Raw genomic sequence first — 23,924 nt, 5'->3', positions numbered from 1 at the left:
CACACGGAGAACCGCCTCAGAAATCGAAATAAGAAGAACCAACCATCGAAAGAAGAAGAACCATCTAAAGTTTATTATTAAAGTACAGGGGTTTTTTCTTTCTAACATCAGTAAAGAAATATTTCTGGATATTGCGATCTCATACCGTGCCAGCTCTACAATTCAGGTCAATTATTGGCGAGTAGTGTCTATAGATGATCGTCGCTTGCTCCGCCGAGTCCCGGTCCCGAAGTGACAAGTGAACGTCATGTCGACGGCACCGTGATTGATCGATATGGCACCCACATTGCTGTGTAAATTGTGTCCGCTCCAGTTGCCTTCCGGGCAGCAGCAGCAGTAGTAGTACATCATCAGTAAATGCTCGGCTAATGGATTTTGAAGGTTTCGACAGGGGAGAAATTAGAGCACCAGATGGATGCGCGCGTGTTGGTTGACCAGAGCACAACAGAATCCCTTTACGTGTCCGTGTGTGCGTCTGGGGTAAATGAAGGCAAATTGAAATCATCTCCTACAAGCTATTAAATGAGTTGGGTCAATCTTTTCCTGAACAGATGTGGAGTGATGCCTCGGTTGTTATGATATCGCGCGCCACCCTGGTCAGTGTCAGTTCAATTGATTGCAATTTCTGCACTACTACTACTGCTACTGCTACTGCTGCTACCCATCGGACATGGTTTCGCGGAGTCAGTCGAGACCAGACCGGGGGCAGGAATTGATATGGCAGGCAAAAGGGCATCCTTGGGTAGCCTCAAGTGGATGGCTGACTGCTCATCTGCAGCAAGATAACTCATTGCTGGGGATGTTTCGCGACGCTCTGATGGATGATTGATGGAGTGAGCTAAATTGTTCTAATTTATATTTATCCGGAGTCTCCCACCGGTTGTGGATGCATTTTATTGGGAGACTCCAACAGTGATTTGTTTGTCTTGATTTAGTGGCAGGGGTCATTATCGTGAATGACGGTTCTAGAGATGAGGAGGATAAAAAACAAACTTTAGTTTTGACGTCATTTATAAGCCTTTTTTCTATTTTTATATGGCTAAACATTCCTGCGCTAAATCTAAAAAGCCCAGCTTTATAAAGTATGGGATATCACGCAAGGTGAGATTCGATCGCACGACTTTGAGAGTAAACCCCCGAACTCTTACCCAGTACACTATGGCTCCATCGATAGACATGCACCATAAAAAGGCCCCTTAAAGCTCTGCTTCATCTCGCTCGTTAATTTATTTCTCAATTCGATTTTTACGATGGTTACGATGGAACCTCTGGTAGCATCGCTTCCCCTTTTATCGCTTCTGCCACTTGTAAATCATGCCATGCAAATAATATACAGCACGCACTAATGGTTTCGTTTGCAATACACTTCATCCCAAAAACCCAAAACAGATGGGATACGAAGACCGAAAGGCAAAAAAAAAAATAGAGCAATGATGCGTTCCAGCTCATAATTGTGAAAATTAATTTTACATTCACACCATCGCCCCTCTCCCAGTAGTGGGAACAGCTCTCCGGGATGCAAAATTTCGAGTGTCTGCTCGATGGGTTTGCCTGCCCCAATCGTGCATGAATCAACGCGCAAACACGACAACACGCAATCACCCACCGGTCATTGCACAGTGCACTTTTGCAGCGCTACGAAACTCATTAATTTTCGGTCCATTCCACCGGCCATCGGCTAGTTCTCCCTGGATTCAGTGGCAAGCACTGGATGGCACTCACATTTTCAAGACAATAAATTTTAAAAATCAATTTTCCTCCACACTCCTGGGGCGGGGAGTACAATGCTTTCCTTTTTCTGGTGGCTCGTTTAACAATTCGCCTAGTGTGTTTTTGTGCGTGTTTTCCCCCCCCTATGTCTGTCTGTGTGTGTCTCCCATTAATGCATTTTTATTGCAATAATAATGCACATTTTGTTTCGGCCGGGCGTAGGAGCTTTTCGTTGTTTTATACGGGAAATTAAAATTTCCTTTTGGCTACTGTACAAATTGGACATCGAGTCAAGAGTGCAGGTTAGTGCTGGGGAGTAGTAGTAGTAGCTGTGGGCCAAGTGTGTGTGTGTTTTTGCCTTCCCCTCGAACCGTTCGAAATATGCATAACCGTAATGTCATAAGCGAAAACTCCCGGTGGAAAACCAAAACAAAAAACGGCAAAGTCACATTCTGGTTAGTAACACTGTCGGTTTGGTTTCTTTGGCGTTCGCAATTATGGGCCTTTAGCGTATAGAAGCATAAAATACTCAGCCCCGTCCCGTGTCCAGTGTGAAGCAGCGGCATTCATTTTTATGATTCTGAAGCCTTTTGTGCTCGCTCCGGCAATGTGCACGTGTGTGTGTGCGCGGCCGAATGAAATTCGATTGAATATTTTATGGGTGAACATTATTAGCCTCCTGGTCATTGGCGATCGATCCGCCAGCCAGCCAGCCAGCAAGCACACCCAAATAATTGGAAAATGTATGCATCAACAATTTTGCTCTCTCCGTTGGACTGTTCCAGCTCGGAATATTTTTTTTTTGCACCAGCGGAAAATGGATGTGATTGGGTTTATTTAAGTGTGCGTGGATGTGTGTGTGTGTGTGTGCTTGCTCGCAAGCTGTAATGGAAAACGGAAAGCCCGTGATAACGATCGGACATCAAAAAGGAAGTCAGTTTGTTCGTAGTTGGGTTCCCGAATAGCCGTCAGTAGAGCGTACACAGCCGACGACATTGGTTAACTTTTTGTCACTGGTTCCGGAAGCTTGAAAGGAAGGTGATAATTAAATCGAGCTGACATTTGAAATGGCAGAATGGGTCACATTTGATGGCAAATGTTTAATATAACCTGCCTAACGCTCTTGTTCCGTGTTTTCTTTTTTTGATCAGCATGAATATCGATCAATATGAAAATTTCAACATAAATTCATGTCTTTTTAAAGAACGTGTGATGGTTCGTTATTTGCTCGATGACTTACAGTGGTGGTTGTTGAAGTATGTTAGCTGCACAAATTATAATGCTGCCTATTACGATTTTTTTTTCAAAATGTTCTACCAACTCTTTTTACCGTTTTTACTTGCGATTCAATAAATTATAATTTTATTTGAAAGTAAGACGGCTTCTAATCGTTTTATCGGCATATCTTTAGCTGATGCCCCACAAGAAACATAAGGCATTTCTTTGCAGGTGTTTGTCTTATCCTGGGCATGCTTGGTTATCTTGCAAATAAATAATCAAAACAATATTTTATACTTTTTTTTACTTATGTTTTAGTAACGGTGCCGGTCTTTACACGACAGGACCGAGGATCAAATCCCATTCAGACCGTCTCCCCGTATATAGAACTGACTATCCAGCATCGGGTAAAATCATAAGCTACAGAAAGCTAGAAATGGCAGGTTGAATTAAATTTTATTTAATTGACAAATAAAAAGGGAAAAGCAATTTTCATCTTTATGAGTTTCTTCTTTAAAGTGTGTTATTTTATTTTATTTCCCTTTAATTTTTAACCTCTTCTAAGAACTATGAGAGGGATACAACATTAAACAAGACCGTATACTGTTTGTTTTTATTTTTTATTTTTTTCTAAATTATTCATTTTGGTGCTGCTTAAAATAGTTTGGGAGCATTATATTTGTGTGTGGCTTTCTAAAAATCAATTGAACTGTTTTTGCACAAGTAATTACTTCAAAAGATATTTTTTAATCATGAAATACTAATAAAAATCTTAAAATATTAATATATGTTAATCAGAACAAATTTATTTAGTCTAATTCTCTAATGAGTGTCCCAAATATTGAAAGTAAAGTGTTCTATGAATATCAACAACAATCTATTATCATATCATTAATGTTTTGTCAAATGGTTGTGCGTTTAATAAAACATGAAATTAACCTAATTAAATGGTCACCACTGCTCTTGTTTGCTCTGCTAATTTATAGTAATTTAAATTCTTAATTTTTTTGTTCCTTTTTATTCGACAATAAAGGTTTGGTCGTCTTGCTTTTGCTTTATTTAAAATTTAATATTTTATTTTCATTTAAAACGATGATTATTTTATCGAAATTGTGTGTTGCTTCTAGGGCATGGCACCTAATGCTGTTACACTGCTCAATTATATAAATTAAGTTGGCGTCTAGTTTTCGAGCATAAACGTGCCTCGACCTTTTGCCCAATCCAGAAGCCAACGCAGCCAAGCCCTTAAATCGCTTTCTGTTGCATTAAGATAACTCTTTAACTGGCGCGCTAAACCGGCCGTTAAGACAAGACCGGGTTGAACCAAAATGCACCATGCATTCGTTTCTACAATCGACTTGCGGCGATCGCTTGCCGGAGCTAAGCAAAAAGGTTAAATTGAATTCAATTGATTTTGCACCCTCTTCATGGAATGCACCCGTTCGTGGTGGTGGTTTGCCGTGTGCCAAAAGGAAAAGGGGTTGGTTCTGGCGATCTATATACTTTCCACCCGTTCATCGAGCAACTTTAGCTCACGTTTTTGTAATGCCACATACACACATCAGCCCCTGTCGACGGGGTTGTTTGTGAGTAGCTGCATGGAAACAGTTTTCATTTCTTAAGATCAACAACAACGTTTTTCGCGTGGTAGAAAAAAAAATCGAGTGCGCTTGCGAGAAACGACTCGTGAACACAAACTGTGCAACTTTCTTCATTTCGAGGTGCTGGTGAAAATTCTACGCTTCAGCGCAGAGTGAATTAGGTGAACGGAGCGCGATAAGCGGCAGGAACTGCTGGTGGTCGATGGGCAAAGGATCTCCGGGGACAGCTCGAAAGTGGAGCACTGCATCCGGTTCGGGCATGATGGTGGCAGGGGGCACTCCCGGTGGTCGGTGGCCGAATCACGTCCCTTTTTCGTGCGCAAGAAATATCCACGCCCGGTTCAATGGAAAACTAATTGAATAATAGACAAGTAAATGATTGCCCGACGCTAACGGTGGTTCGGGTTTTGTGTGCAGCCGAAAGAGAATGTGTGTGCACCGGCACGCTGAAAAGAAGCAATCATTCAGCAGGCTCCTTCTGCTCGAGCAGCAATCCGTTTCCCATGGCTTTGGATGCACTCTCGTCCGTTTACTGTTGTGCGATCGCCCCGTTGTACGGTGTGGAAAAGTTGTGCCCTGGTTCCGGTTTTCCTGAACGGGATGAATCCCGAACCCTTGTCGGCCTGCGGGGTGGTCTGCAGGTTGTGTTGCATCTGCGCTTTGACTTTGTTTTGCCGCGTTTCAATACTGTGTTTTTTGTTTCGCGTTGACTCCGGCGCTTAAATTGTATCATTTCTCTTTGCCACGAGATGCAATTTCGTTTCGATTCGAACGGATTGATTGGAAGCGTTTTTGCGGGAGCCGAAAATTGGGTGCTCTATTTATTCGCACCCCCGTGCGAATTTATTCGTGTTGCGGAAGATCAATATTTTAGTTTCAATCAATGACAAAGTTTTTCTTGGGGCAGTGTTTGGTGCTGTTGCATGCTAGTGGGATTTTTTTACATTGTGGCGCAAGTGTTTTAAAGTTATATGTGTACAAAAAAGTGAGTTTTTTATAATAAAATATATCAATTAAATAATACCAGGTTTGCAGAAATTCAGAAGCGTACGAAGATTTTGAAAACGGAGTTCATTTGAGTTCATTTTGACATTTAATTGTCATTTGACATTTAATAATCACTATAAAAAGTGCCTATGAAAGGGCTACGAGCCGTAATTATTTATTAAAAAATTAACAGTGTTTTGTATTCTGTCATAAGAATAAGTTCATTAAGTCATGAGTTCAAAATTTGACTTAAGAAAAATTACTTAATAATAGCTTAAGTTATAAGCTCATAAATATTTTATTCTTTCATTATTTATTTTAAGCAAAAATTGACTATCAGTTTAAAAATATTTGTTTGCTTTTTATCTTTCATAGAATGTCAGTATGAAAAAAGCTTTCACAATAATTCAAAATATTACTTAAACTTGAGAAAACAAGAATTATTTCTAATTTTTCAGAAAAAAAAAATTCGAAGAAAATACAAATCAGAAATATCTTTTTTGTTTATATTGTTGGAATGAAAAAGATTTGATTTTATAAGCAATTACCATTACAGCGCACGCTTAGCAGATGGACAAGATAATGATTTATAAATGAACTCATACAATGAACTATTTTTAAGGGAGTCTTACAATAAACGGTTGCCCTATACAGGTTACTCAATACCGTAGTAAATCATGAATGTACATTTGAAATGAATTATCAGCCACAATTAAGAATGACTCCATGAATTAGCCGTTACACCCTGAACGGCTGCTGAGTTCCAGCTCTCTTATGGACGTAAATGCCGAGAACCTTTTTATCTAACTTATTATGATTATCGAAGATTTATTTCATTCCAACAGATTTAGGCATTTTTACTCAATACAAACGTACTTACTACTTAGCTAACAGTCGTTGATTTATACTATGCTTTCAAAATTTGGGTAAACTTTGACATAAAAATGAACACAAATGAACTTCATTGACGGCGGCTAAGTACGTTCCCGGAACAACTGAGTCCACGCATAGCTTCGAATATTATTTTTAAATTATATTCAAGCTTCAATTAAATTTATAAATTGTTCTAAAAAAGGACTGGAGCATATCGCATTCGGTTGTAACATATCGCAACAAATGAAATCTTCTTTTCCGACAGCTACCAGAACGTAACATAAATCAGAATTAAAACGCAAAAAAGCAACAACCAGTAGTGTAATGCTATCTCTCGTTCCCCATTTCGCTATGAAACCTTTTTTTGCGCATTATACCGAAAAACCCCATCCGCAGTATAAAGTAGTAAGCTGTCAATTTTAATTAACGATTCGCCGATATTCTCGCTATTACGAATCTTTCTTTCCCGTGTTTTCTGTGGTTGGAAAAGGTTCGGGGTGTAAATATTGCTTCCAACTTCCAACCACCGTCCAGCTCGTTTTACATCCTTGATTCATGGAGGGTTACAACGAGACGAAGAAACCGAAGAGCCGTAGATTCCGAGATGAAGCAACACACGAAACCTCGATAGCTCGGTGTGTGTGTGTGTCCTTTCCATGTTTTTTCCCTCCCCGGTCTCTTGCAGGTTGCAGTGGAATTTGCGTTTGACTTACCATAAATTAATATTCATAAAAACATTGAATTTTCTCACTACCGCACAGAGAGAACGCGACGAATATAGGGAGGAAGGAGGGCGAAGTTGTTGCGAATGTAATGTGTGGCCCTTTCGTTAATAAATCACTGCGACATCGTCGACTAGCCCCTAATTGATCGCATAATTCTTTCGCGCGCCGTGTAGTGTGTTCTCCCCACGAAAAAAAAACTCGTTCTTTTGCGCACCCTCGAGAGCTACATGTTCGTTAGCATATGAACTTGTTGGATGTATGCATTCAGTTTTGCAGTGTGTTTAATCGAGTCCGTATTTCTCTTCTCTTTGCAGGTAAATTGGCGAGTACCTACCGGACACTAGCAGCAGCAGTATGTGTAGAAATTTTGCAACTGTTTATCGTGTCCTCGTACGTATCTCCAGGATCGCCGAGAATAATCAATAATTGCTCGGCCCGTTATACGCTGCCAGATAATCTCGCCCTGCGTACGCGTACAGGTGGGCACCTCTTGAAGGACAAAGACTCATGGTGATTGTTTTTGTTTACATTGTATCCAACTTCTGTCCAACCTTCCGTGAAGGAACAGGAGGTCCCGCGTGTGTGTGATCGAACGTAAAACTTGTACCAGTTTCTTCGTTTGTTTAAACACAATTTTAACGGATCGGATCAAATTTGTTTGTCTAAGACCTTTCTCCTGGACAAAACCGGCAACACACCAACAAGTATCTACCGTGTGGACCAAAGTTTTGCGCTGTGGCGTGGGGTTTTCCAGGGTTTTGTTTCTGGCACTGGCACTGATTCCTTGGGCACATATCCACGGCCGCCCGTCGTTTGCCCTACCCTACCGCATTCCACCACACAGAAGTTTGTCCAACTTTTAAACGCTTTCGCTTGAAGTTTTGCGCGTCTTGTGAAGGTAGTTGCTTATGCTCCTCATCCCCCCCCCCCCCCCAAATGTGCGACTCCACACCGCCTAAAGGATATGCTTATCCCACCTCTGCACATGTCGGTGTGTGGGCAAATCCTGCAGCCGGGGGTTTGCCTCACATTGAATGGGCAAGTTTTGGTGCCGGCAAGTTTCCGAATAATTTGACAGCATTACGGAATCTTGTACGTATCCGTGTTACCGGCGTAACATTGTGCGAAAGTTCCGTTGTGGTGGTGGATGGCCGCGAACCAACCATCTCGTGGAGCTTCAACTATGTGCCAGTCCTGAAGGGGGCCAGCAAATACACACACGCCGGTGCTAATGGCGTGCATCCACCTTTTTGGTTGGGAAGCGGACCCATGCGCCCATGTCCATTCCCGTCCATCGTCCGAGGTGGTGGAACAGCCGTCCCTTCCAGCAATCAGATTGTTTACCTTTTAAAGCGTAATAACATGCTTGTGGCGGCTGAAATGCTTCCGGTGGGTATGTTTTTGGTTTAATATTTTTAATGGATTTTATTTGCGTATTTTGTTTTCAATTACTAATTGCTGCATTGTTGCGTAACTTTTGATGCAAAACAATTGAAGATTTTGTGTAGTTTCATAAAACGTTTTGTTGGGGCATCGGCCATGAATACCGAAAATAAAATAGAAATAATTGTTTTCCAAGAACAAGCTGAGTTTAAGCTGCTTATAAGGGTAGACATAATGATTTAAGTATATTATTATATTTTGATATTTTTAATTTGGTTCTCAGAAGATTTAAAAGCCCATTGAAATTTGTAAAATTATTTCCTTGCAATTCAGAAGTTCCAGAGAAAATTTAAATAAGCTGTTGAGATCAAGGCTAGATTAAGCTTCAAACTGCTTTACGATTATGAGCATATTTTGCTATTAAACTGTTTTTAAATAAACATAAAATTATAATTTCCTTTTTCCATCGAATTTTCTTCTTCAATTCCTTCTTAAATGTACTCTTTTCACACTGAATGGTCATCAAGAACCGTCGCAGTGTTTCAAGTGTTTGACCCCTAATAAAGCTAATTATAGAACGTGCCTGAAATTTCGCATTCGCAACACTCGCAAATTAAACGGTTCCGAGAACAATTATGCCGGCCTAATAATTCGCACGTCATCGTCCAAGATGTTCTGACTCACATCCAAACACACTCTCCGTATGCCATACAGAGCTGCTAACGGACGTTTGTTTGTGGTCAGCTGTGCATAGCTTTTCGCTCCTTATAGGCCTACAACAACGGAAAAATTACACAACCTCATTAACACCTCTCTTTCTATCTCCTTGTCTCGGGCACGATCATACACACGCCCTTTTGGAGAGGCGTAAACATTTATCGGCTTCCCGGTATCAGTGAGTATGGCCCCAAAGCAGGCCAAAGCTAATTGACAATTTTCTGGCCACTGAGGCGAGAGCAGTAGTAGCCTTCCTCGGGTGGCGCTAGTAAAGGTAATTGGGAAAAATGTAATTATCGATTCTTTCCCCAAAAAATCTTAGACACTGGTATTTGGGGCTTTCCCATGGGGGGGGGGGGGGGGGGTGAGTGCGTCGGGATATTAGGCCTTGGGCATGAGATAGTAGGCTACAGCTAGAGCTAGTCACAATCCCTGCCCATCCCCAGGGCGATTCCGAAGACGACACACAATGTTGTTAATCCGATTAAGCGTGATTTCTAAGGAGCGTTGGCCTAGGCCTTGCCGCTCCACTGAAGTAGCGCTGGGAGCTGCTGGTGGAAAAAAGCGAAATTATGATTAGTCCCAGGGCCGCCTATCGCGGTGGTGTCATTATCCTTGAGCACTTCGGTCCACAATCTTATCTTCCAAGCTGACCGACCGACCGAGATAGGGTATGGGTAGGCGTTTTCCCTTGTTTTTATGTTCCTGTCTATTTCGTTGTACTTGGCCATCCTTTCTAGTAGCTTGTTCGGGTACTTTTCGTAAAATGTTGCACCAAGACCAAACAAGGGACTCTTGGTAGAGGGGCGAAAAAAACATTGAAGAGTACCGTCTTGTAGTACTTTCTCGTGGCAACACCATGCAAGAGAGTCAGCCCAGGAACACACGAGAAGCTAAAAACATGAGTGCGGTGTTGTAGCTACAACACGTAAGAGCCCGCTGAACTTTGCTGGAGAAGTTCTAACGGCACCGAAATTGCACCCGCGCGCGCTGGGCATATAACCTTTTCAGCTGTCCCTCTGGGGTTATAAAGTAGATTGTGAGGAGAAACGAAAGAAAAACTCCGCCTGGTCTGTTTCCTGGCGCAAACCGTTCGAGCATCGAGGGAGGCACACAACAGCATCGAAGTCAGATCACGAGTTTTTCATGTATTGCGCTCCGGGCTCCGCCGCTTCCTTTTGCACCCTTTTTCATCTTGCTGCCATCGCGATGTGCAGCTGGCAAACGAAATAAAATCCGAGCAGTTTCGAATGATAAAATGTGTGTTTTGTGTCTCGAGAAGCACGGGGAGAACTCCCTTGGATTGGCGTTGTGCCTTGGATGTGTGTGTGTGCCGGCGCGGCAACGATTTCAATAAGTCTGCAAATAATGGCAATGATAAAGAACAATTTCTGGCTCCGGTGTGCTGTTTTTTTTTGAGCTTCTCTTCTGCATCACGACTTTTGCGAACAAAAAGTTTAGCTGCCCCTGCCTGCCTGACTGACTGACTGACTGACGTTCGCTGTGCGCAAGATGGGGTGGCGCGTGAGTACAGTTTTTTCCGTTTGTTGAGCGGTCGAGAGAGGAGGGGGTAGAATATTTCAATGAGCCCGTAGCACGAAATGGGCACATTTGTAGTTTGAAATTTTCCTTCAAGGCAAGGAAGGGCTCGTTCCGGGCACAGCAACGACACCGAACCCCCTGCTGATCGTGGATCGTGATAGTTCTGGGGGGTTGAGTTTTGGGCGTGCGGTTCGGCGGGATATAGTCGTAGATTGGTTTGCTTTCGAAAATAGCATCTTCACAGTTTATGTTATTTCGCTGGCTGACAGTTTATAGGCGTGTAGATCGAAAGGGGTGAAGCCGTTCGCCACTATCGGGAGGATTATTAAATTTTGTTTGCAGTCTGTTGATGGTCAATATTTTTGCGTAGTCGTGATGTAGTGTGGTGATGGGAGGGTCAATCCCCAGTTGGCGGGAGAAAGCCATCCGAAAGAGATCTGGAGATTTTGAAGCTCTTTACCCAACTCTACCAAGAGTTTATCAAAGTCTATGTGACTTGGGCTTCAAATCCTATCCAAACCGCCTCCCCGTACCCAGCACTGACTATCCAGCTACGGGTAAAATCCAGGATAGACCTTTCGAAGTTATAGTGCCAAGGAAGAAGATGCGATCCTGGTTAGTAAGTCCGGAAGGAAGACTTCAGGTTAACTCGCTGCTCCAAGGATCAGCTCGGTTTTACTTTGATAGGATACTTGATCCTATGGAATTCTCCTTGCTAGGGTCCTCACCCTTAGACTCGATCTCGTCAGATTAATAGCTTGGAGTCCTGATATCCTTTGATGGACTCGATGACTCGACCTACCAAATCTCTGCTCATAAGGTATGTGGAGTCTTGCCTGCACTCGAATTCGCCTCGTAACTTGAATGATATTGCTGCTCCAAAATGCCTCTCAGCCTCAATGTTTATTGCCATATCTTTTGGAAGTAGCATTACGTTTCCCATTACATTAATTCAATTAAATCCCCAAATGTGCTCGGGGTAATTCGAATTAAAACAGCAGCCCTTTTAAGGCAATCCAGTTAACGCTAACTACTACCCGAACTCCTGGCCAACTGGTTGTAGCAATTGCCGAGCATCGCAACCTGAGCCAACTATCATTACTTGAACGAGGATGTACACCAGTTTCCAGGCTTTTAAATTGCTCAGTTAACATCCTCACACACCCAAACCACTTTTATTTCATCAAACTCATCAGCGCGCCGCTCACATTAAGCGATTCTAAAGTGCTACAGGTTGACTTTATTTTTATGGATATTAAAGCCCTCCGTGGAACACACACACAGTGCTGACTCGCGGCTTCCGGAATCGCGCCCGTCGATGAGATGGTGGAAAGTAAAAGCATTATAAAGTCGGTCAAAACTGTTGGTGGCGGAAACTCGGGAAAAAGCTCTTTGAGAACAGAATCATCAAATGGTTGAGAAAATGAAGACATTAAACGATTGCGCTTGTTGGTGGAACGAGGCGCTGCATGGCAGGGGAATATTTATGAGCAATGGTTAGTAGAGCGCGATGACGAAACATATTCCCTGTCCATCATCGCGACCCGTCGTGGCCCACAACTAACTAGGGGAGGAGAGAAGCGAAATGGTGAAAAACCCTGCGGTCCTCGCCGAACTCGGCACAAAAGACGACGAGTGCCGTACATTGTAGTAGCCTCGTGGCTCTTATCTTAATAATGATTTAATATCGTTTTATTATAAATAATGTTCTACATATTTTTTCCTGCACCCGCCATATATTTTATGGCTCCCGCTTGGAGCGAGCGTAACGGAGTCGTCGTCCCAAACCATCCCGGGGGGGTTTTCCGCAGGTCCCCGTGTTCAAAACTCGGCACCGGTAGAAGGTCATCAAAAGCCGCGCTGCATCCACAGTCAGTCACCAGATTTTCCATAAATTTCTCTCACTTTTGTTCACGGCACCGAGGCAGACCGGGCAGAGGAAGGCCGCGAAAGCTATTCGAAAATTCGTTGTGTTGCGCACAGTTTTGGGATTTGTGGGAAGTCCCCACGTCTCAAAACTGGGCATCCCTACGCGACGCGAAACTTTGCAACTTGCCATCTACTCCATTTTTTTTTGTGCTGCAGGTGCTTTCCGAAGGAGCGATGCGTGCGAAACTTTTCCCTTCAATCATGATTCTGTCCACCCTGTAAGCTATTAGATCGGAGCAGATTTTCTGAACCGACTTGCGTCTGGGTGCGTTGTTAGGGAGTGCAGTTTTTTTTACGTGGAGTTGTTTTATTTTTTCGCCAGTTTCTTAATGTTTCTTTGGAAAAGCTTCTCACCGGGTAGGAATGGAGTGCTGGCCTCTACATCACCGTATATCCACCAGAGAGAGCGAGACTCCTTGGAAGCGTGAAGGCCAGCTATGCGGCTTTAAATCATCTCGAATAAAGTAAAGTTCCCGTTCCTGGCATGGCTCTTGCCTTCCCCGGGAACACTGCTCCGGTGGAAAATGCTGGATTTTCTCAGGTATCGCTTGCGCGCTAAGTACCACGCGCACCAGCACCTTCCAGAGCAGCAGCAGTCGTGTGTGCGTCCTCGAGATAATAATATTTCATAATAAAGCATTTAAAATTCATGATTACTCACACCGCGTCGCGGCCCCGGAGGGAAGTTTTCGGAGCCAAGCATGGCCACCGAAGACGTGTACGGTTCCCCCCGGATGGTGCACTACACATAGTCTTTCTTTCCTGATTGCGACCTCGCTTGCTTGCTCCGGGTATGCTTCATGACGATGGATGAACGGGTTCCATCGGACCGTACCGGTCCGACATTTATGCTCATGTAACAGTTACTCAGCCTGGGCAACTACAAAAAAAAAAAACCGGGGAGTATAAAGCACGAGACAAATGGGTGTTTCAGCTCCAGATGTTACCGCCGCCCGGCCATGTTTTGCCTCACCAAGAAACCGAGAAGAAAAGCAAAAGGGGTCAATAATCGCAGAGCCAAGATACGACTCTGCTGAATCTGTATGAGGAAGAAATTATTTATCGTGCTCAGTAGTGTTAGCAGTAGTAGAGCACAAGTGCACGGCTTATGAGGTTCTTTATGGCGGCTCTAGTAACACACACTCACACCGGATCGTGTATCAAACGTCGGCATAAATAAATGTAAAGATTTCGTTGCAAATGTACTTAAACTTACGCGCTCACACTCACTTCTAGTGTGGTGAATTCTACCCGAACAAAGGAGGTTTTTTATGGTTCCAAGCAGAAGAGGAGCAAGGGTTCGTCTTATCTTGAAGTATCGATCGGAATCGGAGTTCTTCGTGGCACTCGGTTTCGCACTGTCCCTGCGTGCAGCCAACAACCCCGATACCGTCGTGCCAAATCCATTTAACATTTTCACTCCAGACGTTTTTCGGCAAGACGCGCGTGACTTTTGCACTTTTCTCACCCGTCCCGTCCTGGACGGCTCCCTGAAAAAGGGAGAAACCCTTTTTTGAGGTACAGTGTGGTGTGTGTGTGCGTGTTCTCTGTTGTGTGCCAAGGCCAAGGGCTTGGCCGTCAATGCCGTTGGTTTATAAATAATTTATAAAGCAACCGGAGAAACACAACTATTTCACATTTAGCCTCGCAGATGGCATCCCACCTCGCCCGGGGTGCGTTCTTGAAGAAAGCCAAAGGGGTTTTTCACCGCTTTTGGGCAGCATCCCAAAATAAAACCAAAAGGCAAAAACCCCAACAATCGAACTCTGGTCAGTTTGCAGGCAGACAGGGGAACCGACCAAAACCAACGTTAAATCTGAGTGAGCGAGCGAGTTTTTTGTGGGGTAGGTTTTCTTTTTATTACGATTTAACGAGAAAAGGATTCGTCCTCCTACAACAGAACAGAACTTCGGAGCAATGGGCAATATGTCACACTGTGTGTGTGTGTGTGAAGATCGTTTGCGGTTTGGTTCGGCGCTGTGTCTTATCCAACGGAAAAATCAAGTTAACAAATTCGACCGACTCCGAGAGCAGCCGGGAAAAGGAAGACGCATATTTACATATTTATAAGGCCATTTGGCCTATTGCAAATGGTCGCAACGCAGAGGGGGGCAATGGTGTACAATTCATGCATATCGAACAGAGGAGCAGGGTGTACACAGCAGAGTGAGTGTAGACTTGACCAGTTGTTACCACACACTGTGTTGTGCATTTAGTTGGGTAGGAATTGGTTTATGTCCTGCTGAAGTCGACAGCAAAGTGGTACCAAGTGGTAGTAAAATATGAACGATTTTTCATTCATAGTAAATATTTATTAATGATGATCCTTCTGGGTTGTAGAGGGTAGTCAGACTAGGATTTATGCTGCTAGATGTATATCTTTTGATTGTTTTATTTGCAGTTCATTCAAAGTGCTTAGTAACACACGCCATCGATAGTAGGTCCGAAGCGACAGTGGCGCCGGTCTTCACACGACAGAACCGAGGTTCAAATCCCATTAGGACCGCCTCCCAAAAACGCAGGATCGATTATCCAGTTACAGGTGAAACCAAGTTATTGAAAGAGCCAGTAATTGCAGACCAAGACCTCGAGAGGTTTTAAAACCAAATAAGAAGAGAAGAAGAAGTCATATAAGCCATCGATACCAGCACGATGAGGAACAAGCTTGAGATTGTCAAGACCTCTCTGACCAAGAGTCAGAAGAGTTCTGTTGTGCATGTTGGTGGGACTCTGAATAAATTGTATACTATGAGTCGTAAATCCTTGTTTAATATCTCTGCTGCCGACTAAGGTCACTTTCAGCTTAGGTTAACCAGAAAAGATCATAATTGATCAACAGAAGCGGTTATACTTTACATCAGGACTCCACCATAATTTTAATGAGTTATTAGAGTTCTCTAATTTAATCTAAAAAATCTATTAATTGACCAACATATTTCAGTCAAATCAAAATCAATGCTCGAATCTGCAATCCGATAAACTGTTGGATAGAACATTTTTGTACCAAATGCTGATCTATTTCGAGCAATCCTTTCCAAGAGCATGTTCAGTACCTTGTACGAGCGATTATCCTTGAACCTCAAGACCGTATCGCTCGTCGTGATGCGTTTGTGTTGGTCGGAAGCGCTTCAAACTCATTTAATCTGTTCACCGTTTGCGATCTGTGTTTCATCCATCAGCAGCATTATAATTAAGTTCCTTCAGTATCTCGGCATAGCTCGCCCTGCCATCCCCGAACGGATCTGCAATCGAGTCCCGACATTCCAAAAACCACATCGGTAGGTCCACTACATACACAGGCTTAAGGAACACACTTCAAATGAACGTAACGGAAGTCCGTATTAATTAACTTTATCCGTTTTGCAATCCGCCTAGCTGACCGGCGGTGCCTTCGGGCAAGCCTACCGGGGAGCAGACAGTCGACAGTCTGTCTCCTGTGTCTTTGGGCTGGATTGTAGAAAATAATCCCACTCGATCCTTCCCGATTACGAGCGACAAGAGCTCTTCGAACAGGGCGTGTGTGTGCGTGCTTGTGTGTACTTTGGGCAATGTGGCCCCGGTACGCGAACATTCCCGTGCTGCTGCTACCGTTTACCCGTGCGGTCAGTCGTTGAGAAACGGTTCGATGTTCCTCATCGAGTCATCGAGAGTTCCGGCAAACAGCAGCACCAGCTGCTACCTCTTAGCATATTTCGTATCGAAAAGCAATTGCATTTTCGGGCCCGCAAATTAATTTACGCCTGTTTGACTTTAAGACCGAACTGACTGTCGTAGCCAAACCGCACTGTGTGTGTGTGTGCCTTGTACGCGGGGCATATGAGGCTTTCGGAGGCGGAAAAACAAAGCTTTGCTGTCACATCGAACCGTTCCCCCAGAACCTCCCGCTCGGGAGTCTCTCCGAGTGGTGCCGCTGGAGGTCGTCAGTCGTCGAGAGCTTAATCGAATTGCCGTGGAGAAAATTCACAAGTTCACACAAGTGTTTGAGTATTGCTCGCATAACTTCGTACTGAGAAACGCGCGCCCTGGCTCTAGTCTTTGGTTGGTTTGGGCCGGTGACCTAATAGAATTTTAGCCCAACGAACGAACGGCAAGCGCCACTCACTGCCCTGGATACGGCTGTGATACGGGAATGATCAATCGATAAAATGCATTATCGGGTTTTAGTGTCCCGAGTGTCTCGGGTGTCTCGAGATGCGTTAGTGTGAATCGGTTTAACAAGCGGTTCCGTCTGGTGATGCATGGTAAGCGCAGATTCCATGCTGGATCGAAAATCAGTTTCAATTTCAAGCGCTAATGCGAATTTATGGATATCAAGAGTAGAAAGGAAAGACTCAGAGATGTGGTGGATTCTGAGGAGTAGAGTAGAGGTTACAATAAAAAGAGGGCACTTTATTTTGGCAGGGATTTTTTTATTATTAAAGTTACTTAGGGTTTAAACTAGGAAAAAAAATCCAACGAAAGCTTAAACGTTCTATAATCCAAGAAAATAGGGAACAGAGAATCTGATAAGCGCTAGCCTCCTCTAGCCGTTAGAAAGAAACCAAGATTTAGTCTCTCGATAACGATCTGCTCAGATAGTAATGTCGGCAAAGGTGTACCTCAGCTCCACGAGAGCGGTATTGGGTTCGGAGTAGAGTAGAGGAGGACACTCAATCTTAGTCACATAAAAAACCCTTTCCAAACATCAGCAAGAGAAATAAAACACCATGTCATAATGGCCTCTAGAGAAGCAAAAAGGACATTCTTCAATAGCCAGGAGGGGGAATACGGGAAACAAAATGGAAATAGTGTACCATCGAAGTGTCAAAAAACCATGCTCCATTTTGTGTGTGTGTGAACCAAACGAAATCTGTATCGATTTTTCATCCCCGACTGGTGGTGGTGGGTATCTCTCCATCATCCATTTGCTGTGCGCAGCAGTGCACACCCCAGTTCTACGGGAGAGTCCCCTACAAAACGTGACTTTTTCTCCCGGAAAAGGCCTTGACCGTTAGCCATAAAGCGTCGCTGCTCCAAATGGCACACTCGTCTATAACCAAATTTCCTTTCGCAATGGTACACGCGAGCAACGACTGTATACATCTTTTTGCCAGTTAGTAGGGAAGGTAACTGCCAGTTTTTCTGCTGACTGTGAGGATACGGATTGCCTTTAAAAAAGGCAAACCCTTTAACACAAACGACCGAACCAAAAAAAAACAGAGGTTGTGAAGGATCGTTTGAGTCCTCTCGCCCCACATGCGAGTGCCTTCGGTGGTTTGAAGAGTTAGAGGATTAGGGTTTTATGAAAACAATAAACACCAGCATAATGATTTTATTTTTCACTCAAACTCGCCACTTTCTCTCATGTGTTGAAATGTCGGATGTGTGTGTGTGTGTTGGTTGCTTTGAAATGCAGAATTTCTATCCTTTTTTCGCTCCTCCCGGATGAAGTTGTAAGTGTGCGGTTTTGCTTGTACGATGAAAAGTAATTTTATTTCCTTTCTGCTCTGTATGTGTGCTGTGTTCTACTGTTCCATATATGCATTCCTTTTTTTTTTCCTCCGATCTTTCTAGCCCCCCCCCCCCCCCCCCACTACTAGCTAGAAGTGAGCAGGCACCTTTCGCTCCAGGTCCGGTCCGGTGGTACCGGTACGTGTGTCTTCTGACAGCATCAAATTTGAAACTAGTGGTGTGCCGAGCGTCCGTCCTGTAGTCCTTTTTTTGTTGTTGTCGTTTTTCGTCCAACGCAAACCCAATGGTCGGCGAACGCCGGGATTCGGGTCGGGAGATATACGGTTGGGAGCACACACAAACACACCGGTAACGGAACCGATTGGCCACTATCTCCGGTTCGTAATCGTATAAAAACCGGACCATCGTTTCCTGGTTCGTGTGTCCTTTTTTTTTCGTTGTTGCCGCTTTGACCACTCTCGTACCTACGTTGCGCTAGCGCTCTTTTTTCTTTACCGGACGTACTATGGAATTACCATTTGGGCTACGTTTTGTTCCCGTTGCTAGATGTGTGTGTGTGTGCCTTGCTTTTTTTTCTGTTCCTCCTTCTGCATGGGACGGAAATTGTTCCGCGGATGGACTACGACCAGACCAGACCAGAGACCAGAGATGAAGATTGGTTAGCTTTTGCTGAAAGCATGGCTTAGCTTTCGTCTGGATTACACTTTTTCATTCATTCAGGGTTTTTTTCCCATGCTCGTTAAAGGATGTTTTTTGTCTATTTGGCAAGTTGAAGCTAAAGGTGAAGTAAAACTAGGACGGATGGCAAGTATTACAGATATGCGCCACTCGTTTTTTTTTTCTTCTAGCGAAATTCGAGCAATTTTCCTATGATTAGAATAGTATTTTTTCTCGGGATCGTGATTTAAAAGTATAAACACTATTGTTTAATAACTGTAAAATTGTATTGTGCGTGAGCAAATGCTTGACAAAAAAATTTAGCCCAAAAAAACTCCAGCAAAAAGTTGCCCTGTTTGAACTTATTTGCATTGGATCCTGGTCACGGCACCAATTACTTCGGGCTCATAGTGGCATAATTGAAGTGACATTAGGGTCTTATTTTTTTTTTTCTTGGACAAGTAACGGCTAACAAGAGACGACTTCCAGAAAAAGGATTCAGACAGTGAATTTTTTTTCCGAATTATGTTTTGGCACTGACACTTTGTTGTCGCACTGATACTGTCAGGGTGCATTAACTGCTCCAATAAACAAGAAATTGCTAGGCTAGGCTATTGATTTACGGTTGGTTGGATTTTTGCTAGGGTAAAATTGTAAACTAAGTGACATTTAGAAGATAAATGAATTGCGTTCAGCTTTTATATAATTCTTCTCCATTCGCAGTGACGTGTAAGTTGAACGGCATTAGGGAATAAATTTTTTTATCGAATTTATTATGCGATCTATTCTTCGCTTTCCAATGCCATGAGAATATCAAATGAAATTATCCTGCAATTGCAAGCCTTTGGTGCAGTTTGATGAATTCCCTCTCACTCTCCCCACGCCGAGATGCGTCTGATTGCTTTTCTTTCCGGTCACAACACAACCGGCACAAACCCTGCCCGCAGGGGCGCAATAATGCGATCACGACGCTTGTTGAGGCGGCGGCGGCATCCTTGTTTGTTGCAAAACGAAGTTCGGATCATTATGCCGCCCTCACGAAAGCATACCGAGCAGTAGGATGGGTGGTTGGAAGGAAGGTTTTTCCCGGCACTGCACGACCGACACAGTACAAATGATCATTTAGCACGGCTTCATAAACGGGCAGAGGAAGGATTGGGGAGCACGATTCGATTGGGCCACACTGCCACAGAATGCAAACAAAACGCTCAACCAACCAACCAACAGAAGAAAAATAAATCCGCCATAGATCGACCTCCGTTGTTCGAAGTTGAACTCGAAATCACGATTCGGGAGCGTCCCTTGAAAAGTGGAGTTCGGGCCCGTACAAACCCACCCAAAGCCCATCTTGATGGACGCAGGACAGTGAGGCAATGACCTCTGTGAGCCCGTTGCATGGCAGCATTCTGACCCGTCGCTCTGGCACAGTCCTGCCCTTCCTTCGCCAGTCACAACATTTTCACAATAATGGCAGTGATTACCGGTTCAAAAAATGTGGAAAAAAATGTAATATTCTGGACGAGAGGTAAAAAGAGGGGGTGGGGGGATGGGGGCGGTACTTACAGAGGTTTGATTGACCATTTCATCATACAACCATGGAACCGTTCCCGGGGCATTTCGGGATAAACCGTAAGCAGTTCGGAGTTGCTTGTTGTATTTGGAGCATGAAGTCACCGTTATTTGGCAGAATTCTGTACAAGCACTTTGTGGACGGTTATGGCAAAAAAATACATGACCCAGCTCAATCCGTTTTTTTTTATAAAGTATGGAGCAGTACATATAATCGGAAAACGTACTTTAATGGCTGGCGCTTTTAAATCCCAAAATTGCACTTTTCAACAATGTTATGTCCTTTTTTTCGGTGGTTTTATTGGGCTTTCTTTCTGGTACATGATAAGCAAGTTTCACACTAAGCAAAGAAATCAATAACCAGGATGAAGTTGAAGTTCATATCAACAATTCTTACAGGACTCTCTGGAATAATTATCTGGAATCTGCTAAGGATAAAATAGACAATCTGCAGGTAAAACTGGACAGCCATATTTCAGCAATGACAGATGAGACCAACGTTTAATATTTTTTTTCCAAAGTTGACCAGTGAATCTTCAAAGTTCGTCTAATTACACTAGACGCTTTTTATAGACATTGATCACTTCAATGATATGGTCTGAGAGTCTTCTTCGTTAGCTCTCCAAACTGACGTCTTGGCCTGTTGTAGCTGGCTTCCTTGATTATATTATACTCATAGCTGGATAATCAATCCTCGTATCAATCGTACGGAGAGACAATCCAGACAGGATTCTGTCGTACTGTGAGAAGACCAGCACTTCCATCGCCAATTCTATCGAACTGCCTCCTCGTAAGTCTTGTGATAAATAGAAAAATTGTTAATAATTTCAAGACTAATAAAAAAGGTCTTTTCAACAAAGTAAGGTCTTCAAATCACATTTAAGCTACACAATATTTGGAATAAGTCTCAACCCAAAAGGGGATCGATCGCTACCATGAGCATTAGTTCACGTTATACATGACTAGCAAACATATAACTGATGTTGAAATTTGAGCGAAGTTTGACAAGAAAATGAGCTTAAATGAACTCATTTAACGAATGCTCCTGGAACGGTCAACTCCAACGATGCATCCAAGTTTTTAGTTTGGACAAGAAACATTGTCTCTAACTATAAATGTAATGCAATTTCACTATATTCAAATTTCTTGCTCACCCAGCTGCTGCTTTTATGATGCAACATTACTTGCCATATTGAGTCTGTAATGCATCCTGTAAAAAGTACCCATATTAATCCTGATACTACCATCCTATCCTTGCGCCATCGTATGGAGAAGGTGTACAAAACATCCCATTTGTTTGGCTATGTATATGGGTCATTTGTAATACCTTTTCATCCCCCCGGGGGCGCGTGATGTTCCTGAAGGTATGTTAGCAGCTTTGCTGAATAAAGGAACATCCCTGGAGCTTCGGACAAGCAACTCCTGGAATGTTGTCGATCAAACACTAACACACACACACGTACGCTACTATAAGCGATGAAAGTAAAATTATTGGACGATTTCTTCCCACGTGGCGCCACACTGCCAAGGCGAGCGAGCGAGCGAGCGCTCGCGTGGGCAGCACCCCATGGCACTCCCGTGGAATGGTGGAATTTGGGAAATTAAATTTTTCCTTTGCTCAGGCACCGCGGGACAGCCTCGGAGCAGAGTGACGTAGGTCGTTGTGTACCCTTTTTTCTGTGTTGTTAGTGGTGCAGAGGTGTGATGGAAAACTAAACGTATCCTCGGGGCAAAGGAGCAAGGATGTGGTCGCCATCGTTGTTGTGGTTTAAGCCCTCATCCTCAAGCCAGCTGCAGCATAGTAAATAGAGGAAAGTGCGCATCACCGTGGGCACATCGCCCGTAAGCGCATGCTGTGGCGCGTTATATTAAATTGCATGATTCGTGGAAAAATAAAGCAACAAATCCGACACAAAAGTCCTCCAGCCGGTTCGTAGCCATTTTTCCCACAGGTTTAAAATACAGGTACCAGTGGAAAAGCTAAACTTTAGCTAGAGATATTCTAGGTGGAAGTAAAGGCACTACTGCGGAATTGCTTGCAGGGGCCGCTGCTGGAACTACTGGCTGTGCAACTGTGTTGCAATCTAATGATGCCATTGCGCCATAGCGCCATGACTAGGGTTTTTGTTCGGGAAGCATGATGTTTGCAACATTATGACATCCATGTCAGGGGGAGGGTGAGTTGAGTGACTAAGGACTCTGGAAGTTCTACGTTGTAAGTAGGTGTTTAGGTCGAGTGAGTTCAATTTTAGTATCTGAATAGCTGAGGATGAAAGCTGGTGGAAAGGAGACTTCAGCATTGGCTGCTTCATGTCACTTGCTGTTTTTCCTTTGGTCCTGAGAGCAATCAAGGGCTGTTGGCGGCGGGAGTCTTTTTGTACGGCCATTTTTTTGTGCCATTTCTTCTATCCCTCCACCATCCAGCAACTCATCTCGGCTGATGGAGATTTAATTATGAGTTCATTAATAGACGCGTTGATGGAGTTGGGCTAAGTTTGTGGCTTACATGTGGGTGTGTGTGTGCGTTCGTCCGCTGCCGTTGGCCATTCTCGCAACGGGTTGGAAAACTGAGCCGAACGAGGAGAGCTGATGTATAACGCTTTGATCCTGTGAAATACAGTAAAATTCTAAGCATATCTGTCCCCTGCTCAGGACACACAGGCACGGCGTTAATAAGCGAAGCGCAACCACGATGAACCACCACCGAGGATGATGGGCGCTAGGACGCTCGGGCGGGGGTTTCGGGTGGTATGTGTGGGCTTTCCTGTCATTACCGTTCAAAAACACTGCCCGAAAGGACACCCGACGTCGTCCGGGGTCGTTGGTACTACCACCAGAGTTGCAAAGTTTAATGAAGCTTCGGTGGTTGTGTGTACCGTCGCGCACCTTGTTGTTCCTTTACCCCCGGAAGCCCACCGTTCGAGCTTCCCATCGATATCGAGGATCATTAATTATCCCAGCTGTCCCACATTCCGGCTATTTCGCCGAGTGCCTTCGCTCACCCCGGGGCCAGCTCAAACCGGGCTTTGACGTGTGACGCGTTTGGACTGGTCCTGACAAGGCCGGCACTCAGCACAGTTCCCGCTGAAAGGAAAAGGTGCACCCGTATGGTTAGTGTGCGGTGCCCTAATGGAAGGGGGCAGTCGCACCAAGAAACGTTCTACCTCTGCGGCCATGATGCGAATCTAATTTGGGTTGAATTTTTCTCATACTTCGATTAGGCAGGGGGACCACCACCAAGACGAGAAACCTGCGCTGATGAATGCACTTTCCTTCGCTGTCTACGGGAACAAAAAGAATGGGAATAAATGAACGAAAGGTTCCGCTGGACTGGTCGAGCGCAATTTATAACGTATCGGAAATTAGTTACAATGTGAGAACTAATTGCTTTCGGCGCGCGAGCGAACGAGGAAGCAAATGAGTAGGGAAGAATCCCGAATTGAAAGGGCCGTTAACTGTTCTCTTCCTAAATAACGACCTCCGCGAAGGTGTTCCCGTACGGTCGAGAATGTCTGACAAGAGCCACGCAAGAGATGAGAAGGGTTTTTAGAAATAAAAAAAC

At 44.0% G+C, this 23,924-nt stretch overlaps 1 protein-coding gene across 3 annotated transcripts in view; it reads left to right on the top strand.

The window, feature by feature from the left end:
• The window catches only part of LOC118504128 (insulin-like growth factor-binding protein complex acid labile subunit), a 200,600-nt gene that overhangs the window by 48,153 nt on the left and 128,523 nt on the right, over positions 1 to 23,924 (top strand). Inside the window, exon 1 of one of the 3 annotated variants that reach the window (XM_036038216.1) lies at positions 7,486 to 7,504. The exons of the other annotated variants lie outside the window; for them this stretch is intronic. The gene's annotated coding sequence lies outside the window, so the exon portion shown is untranslated. Of the gene's footprint in view, positions 1 to 7,485; positions 7,505 to 23,924 lie in introns of those variants that run through there. 3 annotated transcript variants of the gene reach the window in all.

The sequence above is a fragment of the Anopheles stephensi genome, chromosome 2 (assembly GCF_013141755.1).
Source record: "Anopheles stephensi strain Indian chromosome 2, UCI_ANSTEP_V1.0, whole genome shotgun sequence".
Taxonomy (NCBI): Eukaryota; Metazoa; Arthropoda; class Insecta; order Diptera; family Culicidae; genus Anopheles; species Anopheles stephensi.
Note: the sequence above shows the minus strand (reverse complement) of the source record. Positions and strands in the feature narration are given on the sequence as shown.